The 17,649-nt window shown below is 34.2% G+C and overlaps 1 protein-coding gene across 4 annotated transcripts in view; it reads right to left on the reverse strand.

Annotated features, from left to right (window-relative positions):
• Positions 1-17,649, reverse strand: part of LOC122400637 (protein doublesex) — a 226,000-nt gene that overhangs the window by 53,059 nt on the left and 155,292 nt on the right. The gene's annotated exons all lie outside the window — the stretch shown is intronic.

Consider the following 17,649-nt stretch of genomic DNA (forward strand, 5'->3'; position numbering starts at 1 on the left):
GGAAGTTTGCGGTCAGCGGTACACCTCAGCAAGGATCATTTCCTGTCAGTTTTCGAAACTTATTTCAAAGACATGAGAAATCGATCTTTTGTCAGCTACCGGTGACTTTTGAGAATACTCGTGGAACAGGTACGAACAGATTTCTCATCGATTCGTGTATAATCAATTACGCATTATCTTCTATACTTTTGTTATGGATTCACTGGTTACTTACTAGATTAAATTTTATTTCATTTTTTAATGATCTTTCTTCGGAAATTCGTAATAATTATGGTGGTGTAACTAAAAAGGATCCATTTTAGGGGTAAATTCAGTAAAAAAAATTATAAACAAAATTTATATGAAAGTATGATATGGTGTCATAATTTATGATGTAGCTTTGAGTGAATCGGTTGGAAACAGTTGTTTGTTGTATCAGGAATATTGATAATTTCTATTAATTGTTAAGTAATACGTGTTAACAATGATAAATGTGAATAGTTTTGATTAAAGAATCAGTTGTTTAATTGAAATGATTAAATAATTAAATTTTTGTTGATAGTGTATTTTATGTATCAGAAATTGTATATCCATGCAACATGTTTCATTTATCTTTAATAATATCTTGCGCATAGCATTAAATAAAAGTATTCAATTCCACTGTTACTATTTGTATAAATTAAAAATCTTTATTATGTACATATCAAATTTTTCTAAGTTAATTGAGATGTTTTGCCAAATGTTAAGTTAACAAATTATGTCTCGAAGATGATCAACACTCTGATTAGAACTATTGATTTCCAACAATAATTTGCAAAATATAATGAAAGAAAATTTAACTTTCTTGTTTAGCTTATTTGTTTCCACTTTCATAACTTTATATATACTAAAATTTTGAAGACGCGACATTAAATATAAATTTAAGGTGTAATAATTTACTTCCATTTTTTCCAACATTTAAAAAATTTTTTCGTTCAAAGGAATGATTCTTTTTGCAAATAAGGGATTAGCGTGAATTTAAGGTTATGTTGCAAAACGTGATTAATAGAGTCACTGAACGATAAGGCGTGTATAAATAACACAATAAACAATCATCAAAGTAAAATACAAATTTTTTTAATGTAACAAGATTGCACCTGCGTTGTATAAAACAACCACCGACGCAAATTATAGTTTGCCAACGATGTTAAGACATATGTACTTGGCATTATACTTTGAACGTGACATCTTATTCAGCAAATTTGTTATCAAAGTGCAGCTGAAAATAAAGTTTATAGTCCGATGGTAGTCTGTAATTACATATTCGTTCAGAAAAGGTGGATGCTTCGATAACTCATGTAGACGAAAACGTATCTGCAGTTAGCCTCAGGGACACTAGCTTGACAAATGCGAACGTAATTAAGCCTTATCTTGAACTTCTCGCAGCAAGAGACAGCGAGAAATATCCTGAATTATCACCTTAATATTTTGTATTGACAGTATGTATTAAGTTCAGAAAAGAGAAAGAGAGAGAGAGAGAGAATATTTTTAAATCACAATTTGGTACACATTTTAAGATCTCCTGAGTGCCAAACCAATGTTTCGTAACGAAAATATGTATATCTATGATCAATCGTACTAACATTATTGTCATATAGACGAAACTAATCGTTTGTGTATACATCTACGAAGGTGTAATATTAATCAAGTAATACATGACAAAATTTAAAGTTCAATGGTTGTATTAATTAAATTGGAAAAAATAAAAGTTGATTTTCTCAGAAACTAAAAACGGAACTCTTAAATTTGGTTGACATTTTTTATAATTATAAAACAAATATTTGATGTAATTTTCGGTTGAAAAGACTTTGTTTTTTTTTTGAGTTAACAATTTTCGAATTATCAAATTTGTATAATTTTTATTTCTTGTAACTTTACTAATAACGTATATCATTTTGTATGTAATTTCAATGTATTGTTAAAATTTACTTCAGATCGAATTTTTGCGAAAAAATAGTGCTAATTCTGACATTTATTAATATTTACAATCATTAAAATTCTTATCGACAACGTTGTAAATTTCATTTCAACCAGAGTATTACTTATGACAATCGACAAGTTGACACTTTAATTGCGAGACCAAAACTATAAAATTTTTTAACAAATCAAAACTTCGACTTCAAACTACATGAATTAAGATTTGTCCTGTTAAATGAATCCTATTCAAATTTATTTTCTTTCGATTTTCAGCTTTAAAATTAATTGTTTTAGTTACAAAGTGTTGTCATCCATATATGGAAGACGTGTCAGTCAAAGTGTTAAGAAGAAATAAAAAAGAATTCAGGAGAGTTTAACCCTTTCCTGTACAATCACGATTCTGACTCGTTAAAAGTTCTTGATGTCAAGTTTAACAAAGTCAACTATTCTTTTTCGAGGTAATTCCTTGAACGAAGAAATTTAAACAAAATTAAACAGTACACGTTTGAAAAATTAATCAAATCATAAGTCAAGGGGTTAAGTCGTTACACGTGTCATAAATCTGGTCGATGAATCTAATGAAACAAACTTCTATTTAGGTTTCATTTTTTTTATCTATTTCCTAGAAACGTATGCACTTGCATAAACATCCGCAGTCTAGTTATAATGTTCTAACTAGAGTTGTCAAAGAAAATTTCTAAATCGTACGTCAAGGGGTTAATAACTGCTATCGTCGACCAACGAAAAAAGAAGAAAAATGGATGCCAAATTTGAGGAACGACGAAGGAAAAAAAAGGATTGTCCCTGTTACGTTCGTAACCGTTGTTTCGATTATGTCTCGCGGTACCGGGGCCGATGCCGAATGATTTGTTCGAGGTTCAAATTGGGCAGATGAATCCGACGGAGGAGCGGAGCTCACTCGAAAACCGGACATAAAAACGCCGCGCAAGTCGTAAATTACATTTAATGGCGTTGCTTCGCATGCACAACCGTCGGTTGATTCTCCTTTCGCGAGGGCCGTTCGCCAATCGCCGGGGCTCCTGGTGGGGCGACACTCGTGTGCATCGTTAGGTAATTTGATTCGAGACGTACACTTGCTACAGCGAACGATAATTCGTAATCTAGATCGCGTTGAAGAATTATCGTGTCCCCGTGGCGTGATTGAGTGTCACCAAAAGGAACGTAATTCCAGCGACGCGGCCTTTGATTACACGCCGCGCGCCGTGGTTTCGAGCCGACTTTATTACGATGCAATTATTCCTTGGTAACTGTTTAAGACATTATCAACCGATCTGAGATCTCCTCGTTCCACGTTGCACTTGAAACGGCCAGATTGTCCCCCCCCCCTTCCCCCCTCTCTTTACCCGGCCCTTTGTCGCGTAATTAGAAACGCGATAAACGTGTCCAACGGTGACTCGAAACTGTTCGAGGAGACCACTGACAGCTATAATCTCCCATTATACGGGACCATTTTTAGACGAACCAGTAATAAACCAGTATTAAAAGTGTAATCGTAAGTATTAAAAATTTTTAATATGGCGGATTTTGCGGAGCAAACTGCGAAGGAGGTAATTCCTACCACCCTACGATGTTACAAGATGGCGTCTGGTACTTTACTTTTTTGTTGAATTTTACTGTTACTGTATCATCTCGAATTTTTAACATAAATAAAGCATTACGAATTATTCCATGAATGAAGATGTTGATTTCTGTTGTAATTAAATGATCCAATTGGATGACTATTAATAGGAAAAACAATTTTTTTTTTAATGGAAAGTGGTATCATTTATTGGTTGAATAGTTGTTATTAAACTGAATAATATTTACTGGAACAATCTTTGATTATTGTGCATAGTTACAGAATTAAAAGTGCATGTTTATAGATAGAATAAATTTTCATTTTTCGCTTTAACTCTGTAACTTTCCTAGATGAAAACAAATAGATAAAAACAACAGAGTAATACCACTTTCCATTTAAAAAATCTTTTTCCTCTTAACAGTCACCCCCAAAATATTTTCGAAACTTCGAAAATAATTTCAAGTTAAAATTTTAAAAAGTGTCTGCGTTAATAAGGCAATATCATGGTAAATTTGCTTGTTCCACGACATAATATGCTTTTCTTCCGAGAGATCATGGCCCCCTGTCAATATATTTGTAGATTCTTAGGGGTCCGTGAACTCCAGTTTGAGAAATGCTGGTCTAGAATGAAAGAATGCTTGTATGTTTTATTTCCAGCATTTTGTGCACTTTTCTTGTTAGAAAAAACAGTAATAATCGCTAATATCAAGCAGTCCCAGAAAATATTGCCCGTTTCAAAACTTTAATTTATTAAGTCATAACGACAACAAAGAATAATTTCAAGCATAACGATCGGTAATCTTCTGGCTCGCAATGAAAGCAATTGCATTCCCCTTGCAATACCACGCTGGGTTCTTTGAACGCAAAAAAACTCCACGCATCCCCGCGTTTGATGTTGTCATCATTGTTGAATCGCCTTTGGCCCAAAAAGTGTGCCATTACTCGGAACAAGTGCCAACCGGACGAAGCAGGATCTGAACTATACAAGGTGTCCTACTTAACTTAAGCACCTTAATTATACTCATTTCTATCGATGACAATAGAAACGTCACGAGGAAGGAAATATTTCCTACGAGGGAGCAAACGTTGCTACGATTGGCACATGTATTTTCAAAGGCGCCCTTTCCAAGGTTTCAGAGCCATCCACATTTTTTAAATCCTCCGGAGGTCATCATCGTGAATAACAAAAATTCATTCGAATAAGTGTTTTTTAAGATTACGAATATAGTTGATATACTTTGAATGGAACAAATTTTTTCATTCATTTGTTACGATATTATAAAATGTATGAATTTCCAAATGTTTTCCCACTTTTTCAAACGTAATCTTTCGATTTCTTTACAGTCTTTTTTTAAATACATTTTTACAATTTTTTCATACATCTGTTACGACATTATAAAATGTATGAATTTCCAAATGTTAATAGCTTTAGAGCTTACAATGCATAAATTTCGTACACTTTTTTTAAATATAATATTTCCAAGCAACATAATAATTACTTAAAGCACGAATTAAAAAGATATAAATACTATACCCTATATTTACTTGAAAAAGAAAAGATCAAGATGAATGCAATGCTGTATCATAAAGTCCAAACGAGAGCATCTAATAAAAGTAGTGAAACGATCACAGTATAAAGGTTAATGGAAAATATTTAGATTAGCCAATGCTCAGAACGGTGTTCGTTAAAGTCGATGCATGTCTGAAGACGATAAACAAAAAATTTCTTAACCCTTCTTGCAGCCTCTTAACCAATATTGGCACATACATTTCTAATACGTTCCTTCGTGTTTTATAGCGTTCTAGGGGAATATCGTCATAAATAGCTATTTCTACAATTCTCTACAGACAAAAGTCCATTACCATAAGATCAGGTGAATGGAACAGGTCATCATGTATTTGTACCACGTTCAATCTAACGTTGAAGCAACTTTTGCTCGAAGCTTTCACGAGCTACAAGCGCATTGTAAGCTGGACACACATCGCATCGTGCTGACACCATACTCGATTTCTCTGCGCTAAAGAAACTTTTTCTAATAGCTCTGGTAATTCAGCAGTTACAAAATTTGCATATGTATGTTTATCTATTCGAAGTGCCATTTCATTTTCGAATAATTAAATCGTTTCATTCGTAAATTCATTTTTACGTTAACGCTTCATCTATTGTGTTCTCGTTTCGAAATTGGTACTTGAAGACCACTTGAAAATTACTTCTAAACGCTTTCGGTTATTTTCGATAAAAATATTTACAAGAAACAGTAACGTAAATAAAAATAAAACCAAATCCTTTATATATTTTATTTGTATGATTCTATAAACAAAAACTGCTCGAATATCAAGTAACTAAAATATTGTTCTTCTACGAAGTCATTTGTTATCTCAGAATAACTCATACAAATTGAAATTTTATTATTTCTTTTGTTACTATTTAATGATGCACCAAGAATACAACTGGTTTAGTTAAAACTATCACTGTTTTTCATAGTATAATTTTTTCAAATGTCACGTGACGTTTTCCAATAAATTGCATTATTCGTGAATTATTATTTAATTTATTTTATTTTCTTACCATTTCTTGAAATACATTTAATTTTCTAGATACGATTGAACATTTCTGGAGCAATTTAAACGATCCCCCATAAATTTAAGACACATAATTCACAAAATATACTAAAAGGCAGCACGAAACGTTTCGAAAGGCCGTAAGCTCCCCCTGCTACATCTTTTTTCGTTTCTTCCTATTTCGTTTTACGTGCTCTTGGACGACGGTAAAGGGGTAGAAATATCGCAGAAACACACTCGAAAATAGAATTTGTAGCTGCACCCGCGGTCGCCGCGATTTGCTGTAATTGCCATAACTTCCGGCGCGGCTAACAATCGCGTGACGTCAGTTTCGAGACTCGTCATGAACAGCGACACGACGCTAAATATAAAGTATCGGCGAGCAACAGCTTTTCCCTTCTTTCAACTCCTTTGGCTCTCCTTATTGTTTATCGGGCTTACTGGTTATCGTCACGTGCGCCACTTCGAAAAGCTGCAGGAATCACGCACCCGCGGTTCATAAACGACGAAAGTTGCCTCTAAGAATAATTCTATACGATTCTCGCTGTGAATATTATTCTTAAACAAGAATTTTAAAAAGGACTTTAAATTTAAAATAATTTTACAAACTTACGTTTATTTATTTAAAGGCAATAATATTTTTAAAAAGTGGTTTTCAACCTAGGGTAGAGTAGATTAGTCTGCGAATTTGTATAGGAAATTGTCAAATATTTTTTCAAAAATATTAATTTTATTCTTTCGGTGCTTCGAAGTGTCGATAATTTTTAAATCCTTTCAAAGTTTGACAGAAGTGGCGCTAAGTATTGGAAAACTATCAAGATGCAGTAGAAATTCAAAATTATCAATTTTTTTAGAAAACAAAATTTACGAATGCCTAAAATTCTTGTTTATTTAATGTAAATTTTTATTTAGTGAAATAACATTGATTCATGTTTTAAAACATCATTCTAAAAAAGGTGTCCATGAACTTCACCCAAGTGCCAAGAGGGGTCCGTAGAAAATAAAAATTTAGGACTTTGTATGCACATAGATTGTTTATATTGTTCTGAAACATTTGTTTCATCAGGAGCAACAATTTTTCATGCAAAATCAGCTTCCTCTTGGCAAGTGTTAAATAAGTCATCATTTTTTAAGGAATTCTTATGTAGAAAAATAAAACCTTTTAATTTTTTGTACGTGGAAACATCTAATATTACTATAACACTTATTATAAACATCAGCCACTGAATGTGTATATGCAATATAACTATTAAGTACTCTACAACTGCGACATATAATTAATAGTAATATATACTTATAACATATAATAAATTTTTACGTTTAATGCGATTGTTACGCTAGAAATCAAAACGCAAGTAGAGACAAGAGACATGAGACTGAGAAAACGTCTGAGAGGGTGTTTATAAAACCTAATACAAACAGTTTGGATAACAAAATATAGATAATTTTAACAAGCATCGAAGATATTTAAATCTGTAACTTCCAAATGATTATAGGATCATTCAGATTTATTATTTTTAATTTCACTTTACCGGTTTCCTTAGCTGCTCAGATATAAACATTACTGCAAACGTACTGAATCGAGATCAGTCGTCGTAACTAGAAATTTATGTTGAAAAAATATGTCGCGTTTTGAGCTAATAATTCGTTATCAGGTACCTCGAAAACCGAAATTGGTCTCCGGTCCACTGTGACCGCGTAAAATAGAAGGATATTCCGTAGAGAGTTAAGGTCAAAATAAAAACGTCACGCTGCTCGTTTCAGGAACTTCCATATTTAATCCTCTTTACGATATCGTAAATCCACCGCAGTTTACTACGTACACCATTAGCGCATTCACGAAGCCATATGCGATTATTCGAAATTTTCCTTCCCCGCTTTCCTGCCTTTCTCGCGGTCCTCTCAGCCGTACCTCTCACCACGACACCAAGCAATGGCGGTGCTGCATTTTCTAAATGGCGCCTAGGAACGTACGCATTACAGTTGCCCGCATTGATGTTACCAGCGGCGTCATTACACGCGATAGAACCAGCTACTGACCACGTCAAATGGAAATAGGCTCATGCATGTATATACAACCGCACTTAGCGTGTTATTATTTGTAGCATCGTGGCTATAGCGCGAAACGTCCGGCTACTTAGAACTGATCTCTCTTCGTAGATCGAACGCTCAGCCCCGATGACTGAGCGTTCGTTCCGCGTCAAATTACCTTTGATCGATTAGATCAACGTTTCTCAAACTGCGATTCACCGACTCTCGGAAAATTTAGCGAATTATTTCGTCGAATAAGACAAATTCTAATATTTTATTCTTGTTAAGGGATTATATATAGTCGAACATGCAAAAGGAAGATTCCATTTTATATAGTTTTTCAATCGATCTATTTTTTATTTTAATCCTTCTACAGTGGAAGTACATTTCATGGATAAATTTGTAAAAAAAGTAGTAATGATTAAGCTACAGAGTTGACTCTATAACTTGGTTTTCGATGTAGCAATTGAGAGTCTAATTAAGAAGTCTAATTAATTTTTTAAGCGTTTTAGTGCAGTTAGTATATACAAACATGTGAAAATACTAACTTCTGCAATTATTTATACAACATTCTGCAAGACTACAATTTTTATTTTAGATCATTATAAACTTCGTAATTAAAAATTTGTCAATTACTTTCGTCCTATCCCAAATTTTCCCCGACGTCTCAACTTGAGAATCAATCATTTTCTCGCAAACTGTTAAATTTATCTTGGCAGCCACGCTGCCCAGCAGAGTAACGCGAGAACTCGAACCCGTCGTTAAAAAGTTGGAAACAATTCGACGCGGCCAAAGAGTCCACGGTTTATCGCGAGGGTTGAAAAATCATAAGCAACGACGATAAAAGCGCCCGAGCGAAAGGGTGCAATGGTGGCTTGTCGCGCCACGCGATGCAACCCTTCCCGCGTTCTTGGAAGCCGCGGCGCAGATGAGCGGGTCTCGAAGCAAGCGCGACGCAAAACTTGTAATATTATTCGAAAGTCTTTCAAAGTTGAGGCGGTTCGAACGGCCGCTTTTACGACGGTCGCACAATGCCGGCCCCGATGGTTTTACATATCGTAAAGTGCGTGCACGAGCTAAGGAGCGCATATAAATCGGCTCGCCTGCTGTTATGTCTCCCGCGTGCAAAGGCCCCTTTACCATTTTATGCCCTCGGGGCGTTTAAGCTCCCCCCCCTCTCTCCCGTGCTTCCCTTCCTGTTGCACGTTTTTTCTCTTTTCTTCTCGCGAAGTCGCCGATTCTCCTTGGAACCACGGGGAACGAGGACAGGGTCGAGAGAACCAAGACGGTTTCGCCTTCGAGAAGCACGATCGGCTATTGTGTGTAATATGTAGTTGCACCGAGACATTTTCAGTGGGGCCCTTCCGTCGGGGAACACCGATTCTTCATCCATCGGGATTTAGAACGATCTAATTTATACGCTTTGTTCCTCTTGTCGTGTACGAATTTTCCACCGACGTTGTTCGGAAAGTTAAACCCGTACTTCGCACGCCGACTTAACTTTGTGCGAATATTTTATGTTTGAAAGTGGACTGTATTTAAACTTATGATGGATATGCAATGCGGTGACTCGAATAAATGAATACTTGTCGGTTTGTTGATGCTCCGCAAAATTCTTGTTGAATCCTTTAGTTCTGAGCGAGCGTCGCTCTTTATACAGTTCTTACTTGGGCGGTTACTAATATGCGAAAAACACTGATAGGTTACAAGATTTTGTAAGGCGTGAACGGCCAGCCCCTGCAAGAAGGGGTGGTGTGGGTGTCACCAAAATTTTCTGTTTTTGGCTGTGTCGGTGGTCGCGCGAAAGTGCTATTGTATCCTTGAAGGTTGACCGTGGCGTGCAATAAAACTAGACTCCTAATTGCTGGAAAAAACGTTTGTAACGGGCTTGACGCACGACTGCTAGACATCTGGTGCGCAGGTATGGAAAGAACAAATTTTGTTATATGACGGTATTTACAAGGCTCTTTCTGAGTTGGGCTCGTTTGTTATTTGACGGTCATACGGAGGGCTCGCGACGCGACACCTCTTCCTGTATTATATTTACGTTTGTTGACATTTCTCCCATTCGCTTTCTTCCTGGATCGCTTCTTCTATTTACTTTTTTGGATTCTTTGACAATGTTTGTATCTCAAGTAAACTGTCAACTATTTTGATAGGTGTCTCATAGATTTGGAAGCGATGTTAGACATTTAACGCCGATTTTTCATCCATATGGGTTTTGAACGATCTAATTTACACGCTTGATTCCTCTTCTTGTATTATATTTACGTTTGTTAACAGTTCTCTCATCCACCTCCTGGATCGCTTCTTCTATTTGCCTTTTTGGATTCTTCGACAAAGTTTCTTTCTCAACTAAACTATCACCTATTTTGATAGGTGTCTCATAGATTTGGAAGCGATGTTAGACATTTAACGCCGATTCTTTATTCATTGGGATTTAGAACGATCTAATTTATACGCTTGGTTCCTCTGCCTGTATTATAGTATTTACCTTTGTCAACAGTTCTCTCATCCACCTCCTGGATCGCTTCTTCTATTTGCCTTTTTGGATTCTTCGACAAAGTTTCTTTCTCAACTAAACTATCACCTATTTTGATAGGTGTCTCATAGATTTGGAAGCGATGTTAGACATTTAACGCCGATTCTTTATTCATTGGGATTTAGAACGATCTAATTTATACGCTTGGTTCCTCTGCCTGTATTATAGTATTTACCTTTGTCAACAGTTCTCTCATCCACTTCCTTTCTGGATCGCTTCTTCTATTTGCCTTTTTGGATTCTTCGACAAAGTTTCTTTCTCAACTAAACTATCACCTATTTTGATAGGTGTCTCATAGATTTGGAAGCGATGTTAGACATTTAACACCGATTCTTCATCCATCAGGATTTAGAACGATCTAATTTACACGCTTTGTTCCTCTTCCTATATTATATTTACGTTTGTTAACAGTTCTCTCATTCACTTCCTGGATCGCTTCTTCTATTTACGTTTTTGGATTCTTCGACAAGGTTTGTTTTTTATTTTACTATTTGTCAACTAAACTATTTACCTACTTTGATAGGTGTCCCATAAATTTGAAAGCAACGTTAGAAATTTAACCTGTTCAGTTACTACGATAAAAAAGGGTATCCGATGTTTCGTGCCAATATTGCGTAATACACTTAGGAAACAAGTATAATTTTATTATAGAAATATTCACAAATTTTTTTAAGAGAGCAGTCTCATGTGTACGTTGCAAAATTTAACCATCTTTCTTAATTTTTTTTAAGTAAATGTTACATTTAACGCTATAATTTATTTTCGCAATTTACTTAACTATCCTTTGGGAATCCGAAATAAATTTTTTAATCATTTTTATTGACTTCTCATGTTTTTATTACGCCCGCAGTAAACATTTGTTTAGACACTGGTGCAGAGGTTGGCTAAATCAACAAAATCGAAAAGATTTTTATTCGGTAGGTTCCCTGTTATCGCCCGTAGCAAAATAATTAATTTATGTTGAAAATTTGCAAAATGGCGAAAGCTTAAATTAAAAAGTGCAAAATTTTATCATTTTTTCCGCAACTTTCTAATTAAAATATATGATAAACTCATTATAAAAATATAATTTTTATACTGGCGAGAGCTATTAGTATGTGGAACAACGTGAACAAATTTCAGAGCAATTGAAATTGAGTTTTTGAGATTTCATCTGCGCCAGTTAAGAAAATTACATTTCGAGAGAAACGTATTTAAAGTCTGCAAGATCATACTAATTAATCCCAGCTCCATACAGAATTCCTTCCAGAGTGTTGACACCCAGATGGCATAAACGCCAGAATTTCAACTTTTAAAAGCAGCAGATGTCTCTTTGAACGAGGGCTATACGAAAACTGTTCTACAATCCACAATACTTGACATTTATCTTTCAAAATGTACAGTACATTCTTGAATATATATACTTTCAAAAAATGGAATAAGAAAAAAAATTGATTTTTTTGAGGTTTCACACGAGACTGCCCCCTTAAATTGGCAGAACTAGTATTTAATAAACTAAGAAACGCAGCATTGATTTGTTTGTAGTCTGTTGCATTATTGTTCATAGCAGCAGCTGATGCATTAGCTACAAAAGAATTTTATAAATTTCTTATAATATGATATTTCTCTTGTGTTATATTTTATGTCAATGGTATTACAAACTTGCAGCTTGTTGTTGAAATTGTTGAGCAAAATTCATGAGGGATGTTACAAGAGCAGTGATAGCTGTATTAGTGGAGTGCTTTTTAAATGGTACTTCGTTTTGGCTCTGATTAACGGTTTCCATAACACAATTTTCTGTTCTAGCTTGCAATTGAGCTTGCTGTATAACAGTATAGTGTCAAATATAACGTCTAAATTACAAAACTTCCCCGTACAATAATACGTAATTGTCTCGAAGATACAGGCTACATTCACAAAAAAAACTACCCTTAAGGGGAGTTTAGAGTTTGTTTTTGGTCTTTTATATGTAAAGTATTTTATAAATTTCTTACAATATGGTATTTCTCTTGTATCATATTTTATATCAATGGTACTTCCAAAGTACATATGTATAACATACTTTAAAAAAATGAAATAAGAAAAAAAATGGACTTTTTGAGGTCTCACATGAGACTGCCCCCTTACTTATAACATTCACAGCAGAAAGAACTTAATGCAATTTCAACCTTTGCTTTCATCTTTTTTGGGTGACTAAGATTGACAACCATTGTTACGGACCCCTTATTCACTCGAATGTCCTAATGTCACCCTGCCTTAAAAAGGTATTCATTTTTATTTCATAATCAAACCTGACTCCTAAGATCATATTTAGACTTATTTCCACCAGAAAAAGGTAAAAAATCTTATGGAAATACTGCGTGATATATAAAAATGTTAAGTTCGAATCGTGCGGTATCTCTTTGAAGTTCGACGACTCACTGCACGTAATACGAAACGCGAACACTCTTACGCTCATTCTTAATATGTATATCTTGTACACTTTGCTCGATTGACGGTTTACGTGTTGTTCGGTCCTAGCCCGAGACACGAAAGGTCGATTCCTGGAAAAACGCGAGGAACCTTCCCTCTAACCACACAGCTGCGATACCGATTTCTATGCAATTATCCGAACGTCACTATAGTACAAATTCACACCTTCACGGACGTGAATTTGCGACTCGTGCGAATATCGGGTCGTCCGTAGCTAGGAGGCGTTTCGACAAGAAGCGTCAAGAAGAGAATAACGAAGAAGAGTATAAATAAATAACAATTTATTTTGCATTTGAAACTAATTGCTCGTGGTTATTGTGTCGATTAAAGTGAATATATAATTAAAAATTAAGCCGTTGGGTTATAAATTTCTTTTAGTATGTTCAATCATCTACTGAAAAATTACACAACAATTAATATCAAAATAAGAATTATTGAATTTAATATTATCAGTAGATAAATTATTTATGTAAACTGTGAGATTTTTATTTTAAAATATCAAAATTGGTCGACAGACATGGACGTATCATTAGAAATTTATTAACACTCCTTTTAAACTAATTTTTTTTTTCAATTACTCGGTACTTGTAATTTTTTCGGAATACACAATTGATTTAATACGAATCTGTGCACAAAGGTCAAATTATTGTACTATTTCGTCGACCTTAGAAAAGATCCACAGTATCAAGTTAGACGCTAAACTATCGTTTAGGGTGCGACTAAGTACAAAGAAATGATAAATATTCGATCTATAAATGGAAAATACATAGATACAAAATCACCGAATTTAAATATCATCAAGAATGGAAAGCAATCTAGTGGAAAGCTGGAATTTCATTAAGTAAATTTCTTAAGAAAGGGGTAAACAAGGCAATTAAAATTCGAATAAAAAGCTCGTTTTTAAATTTAGTTGTCGAACGTACCGAGACACCCTGTACACATTAAATTAATTAATTCACGAACCGAGGTTATACAGTAATCTGATACTCTCTGAATATTAATTGGTCTGAAATTGATTAATGCAGGGTTTTATTGAAAATGGCAGCTGCCCGTACGAGACTAGAAAGAATAAGTAAATGTTTTCTTCGTGGTTATTTATTTTCTGCATCATAACCATTACCCCGGTCATCAATCATTGTAGGTAAAATGCTCAAGGTGGGCAAGGGAAACATTCTCTGCCTTTCACTGCAACCAGCGCTGCCCAGAAGCGTTGCAAACTCACGAAATTAATTTAATACCCAGTGGACGAGAAGATCATTATCAATAAGTATCGCGTGGTACAGTAGCAGCAATCATTATTTCTGAATGCGTCGTACTTTGTTCCAGACCGGAAGGTGGATAACACGTAACGTTATGGAACCTTGGAAAGGATACGTTGAAGACGGCTACATGAAGCCATAAGCATAGTATCGATTAATTAGTGCCGCTTCTGGAGAAGCGGTTTAATGCATCGATGTTCAAAGAAACATCCAATCCTGAAGAAAAAAACAACACCGAATAGATACGCTCCAATGAACGCGCTTAAACTGTTCAATCTCTTAACTGCTGCCCTCGAATACACTCGAACACGAGTAAAGCTATTATTCTAGATGCTCGAGTTAAAAAAACTTGGCTTTTGTGTGAAATCTTGCACGATTTCTTTCTCCTTTTTTAATAATTAATAAAAATTGTAATAATTCAGCAGCGAAATGGGTTAATTCGAATATAGAAATACTCAATTAACAAAAGGACGAAATAAAAATGAGTTGGAGAATGAAAGGAAACTGGGGATAAAAACTGCTCGAATTTCAATAAGCGAGCAAATATAAAAACAAATATCATTCTACATGAATTAAAATATTCAGTAAGTAATAATTTTTTTTTACTCCTGTATATCCTGTTATGCTTCTATCTCGCCTGTTTTTAGTACAAATAATAATTGTTTAAAAAATTTATTGAAAGGAAAATTATTAATATTCAGTTTGCAGAATTTATACTACGGTTTTACGAGTTGTATGTTAATTTTATACCATTTCATAATTATAATTGGACGAGAAAAGAGCAAGGCACTTACGATTCATAAATTTTATGTTTAACCAAGGGAGACTTCATAAGTTTGCAAATGTGTAAGGTTTATACATATAAAAACTATATAAGATTGTGGAACAGGTTACTGTTAATCATTTCAAACAAAATTTGTCTTTCTTTCTGGTAAACTAGGTTAGTTACAAATCTTGACAGACACTTTTATTTACCGTTTTCTAGGCAAACGAAGCAGAATAAGTGCATCTGCGTAAAACGAATAATTTCACGATAATTCTAGGATTTACCCAATTTTAAGTGCCTACTCTAGGATTCAGACGAGTAAATCTAAAATGTAAACGTTATCGCGGGAAAAATGTAATAAATGCAGTCTTGATACACGTGCCGATTAAATGAAGTTATAATGAGCGAGAAACTGTATCATTAATTGGAATCATGATAACCTGTTTAATTATTCCTGGAGTCTAATGATTGCGATCATTGATTTCATGTCTGGCCGAATAAAAGGAACATTTACGAGTATTTGAGTATGCTGGAGTCATTCAGCGAAAAGAGGGTGAATATTAATTAAAAAGCCAAAGAATAACCGAAAATGAAGACCTAACTTGAAGCAAATATTATTTTAAAGAAACGTTATATTGCTTACGGTTATAAAAATGAAAGTAATATAGCAATATGCCCTCTTCGAACAAAAATATTAAATGTAAAAGTAATTTATGGTGTAATAAAAATTAGCAAATGGAAATGCCATCATGTTTCTTAACTTTGATATATATTTTTTTTTATTTTTACCAATATACAGCTTGCTACTGTAGACAATTGGAGAGGTGGTAGGAAACTTTTACACTCGCAATTCGGGTTAAAATGTTCTTTATTTTATAACAATGTACAGACCGACAAATCAACGGAGATCTGAATAAAAAAACTGACTGACTGACTGTGACTGACACTCTGACTATCTCTGACTCTGACTCTGACTCTGACTCTGACTCTGACTCTGACTCTGACTCTGACTCTGACTCTGACTCTGACTCTGACTCTGACTCTGACTCTGACTCTGACCCTGACTCTGACTCTGACTCTGACTCTCACGGGCGATCGGGGCCCGGGCTTGTATACCCCCAGACCCGATCGTCTTTTGGCTCTTTCGTACCGGGTGCAAAACTTCCCGGCGCGTGCCGTGGAACCTTCTCGATCGTTCGACGATGTTCCACGGACACGTGCAGCCGATCGACTTTTGCACCCGGTCCGAACTGGCGGCCCGCGGCCCACGGCCCACGGCCCCCTTTGACGGTCTACAAAGTAAAACAAATCTAACGGTCTACACTACCAAAATTGTATGATTTGATGTAATTTATCCAAAGACACAAAAGTCGTATTTAAATTTTAATGATATATGAACGAAAAAGTGTAATTAGAAATTAAACTGATAAACGGAATGGCTTATGGTTCCCCATTCTTGCTCAAAGCACCATTTACATATTAAATTAAAATGTATATATCGTGATTACTTATTGAAATGTGTAGAAAGTGATACGTCCAAATTAAACTCCATGTTACTTATTAAATCCGATTTTAAATTTAAAATTTCCTCGAAACATAAATTGAAGAATTTTATAATAAAAAACTTGCACTACCGTGAAATGTTTATCACATAATATACACTATATACTACAATCACATGACACTGAATAATAAAACGTCGATAATCATTTACGCAAATCGATACACTTTTTAAAGTAATTATTTATGTTTAACTTTGCTCTCTCTATGTGCATAAATAAATGCGAAATAATATGTTAACGAAGTAACAGGATAATGATAAGTGAAAACATTCAATGTTAAGATTACGTGTTTCGCATTTAATATGCATTAGAATTATTTTTGTAGTACTACAAACGATATGTGAACTATTCATATCTGGGTTATTATAAAAAACATGTCGTTCAATTCCACATAATTAGCTTCTCGTAGTTGTCAATATTAATTTTATTTAGTCCTTCGACTTTAAAAGCTAACTATTTAAAACTGATTTTTAGACGTCAATTAAATATTCCAAAATAATTATGAATTAAGAAACAAATTTGTAATACGGTGAATTTATTGTAGTATTCATGTTTTCATAATTATTTCATAAAACCAATATTTAAATAAGTTCTATCTACAAAAATATTATCAACCGAGGCTTTTTCAAAAAACTTCATTTCATAGCGTAGTCTTGATTTTATTTTCCAAAAGTTATTGTTATGGCTAAAAACCTACTAAGAATTTTATGCAAAGTGTTAAAAACTTAAATTCAAATAATTAAACACAACACGACAAAATATAAATATTTTTTAATCAGACGAGCAAAACGTTGTAAAAAACTAATTGATTATACAAGGTTAATAATAAATTTCGTAAGATTTAATTATTATTGCAGATCTGTAACAGCTACATCGAAAATAAAATTTGTTGAGTATAACAGATACTAATACGAAAAAAGAGAAAAGTATAAAAAAGCGTTATACATATGATCAAAAGAATT

This window comes from Colletes gigas, unplaced genomic scaffold, assembly GCF_013123115.1.
Source record: "Colletes gigas isolate AHSC1104 unplaced genomic scaffold, ASM1312311v1 Colletes_gigas_Sc00019, whole genome shotgun sequence".
NCBI lineage: Eukaryota > Metazoa > Arthropoda > Insecta > Hymenoptera > Colletidae > Colletes > Colletes gigas.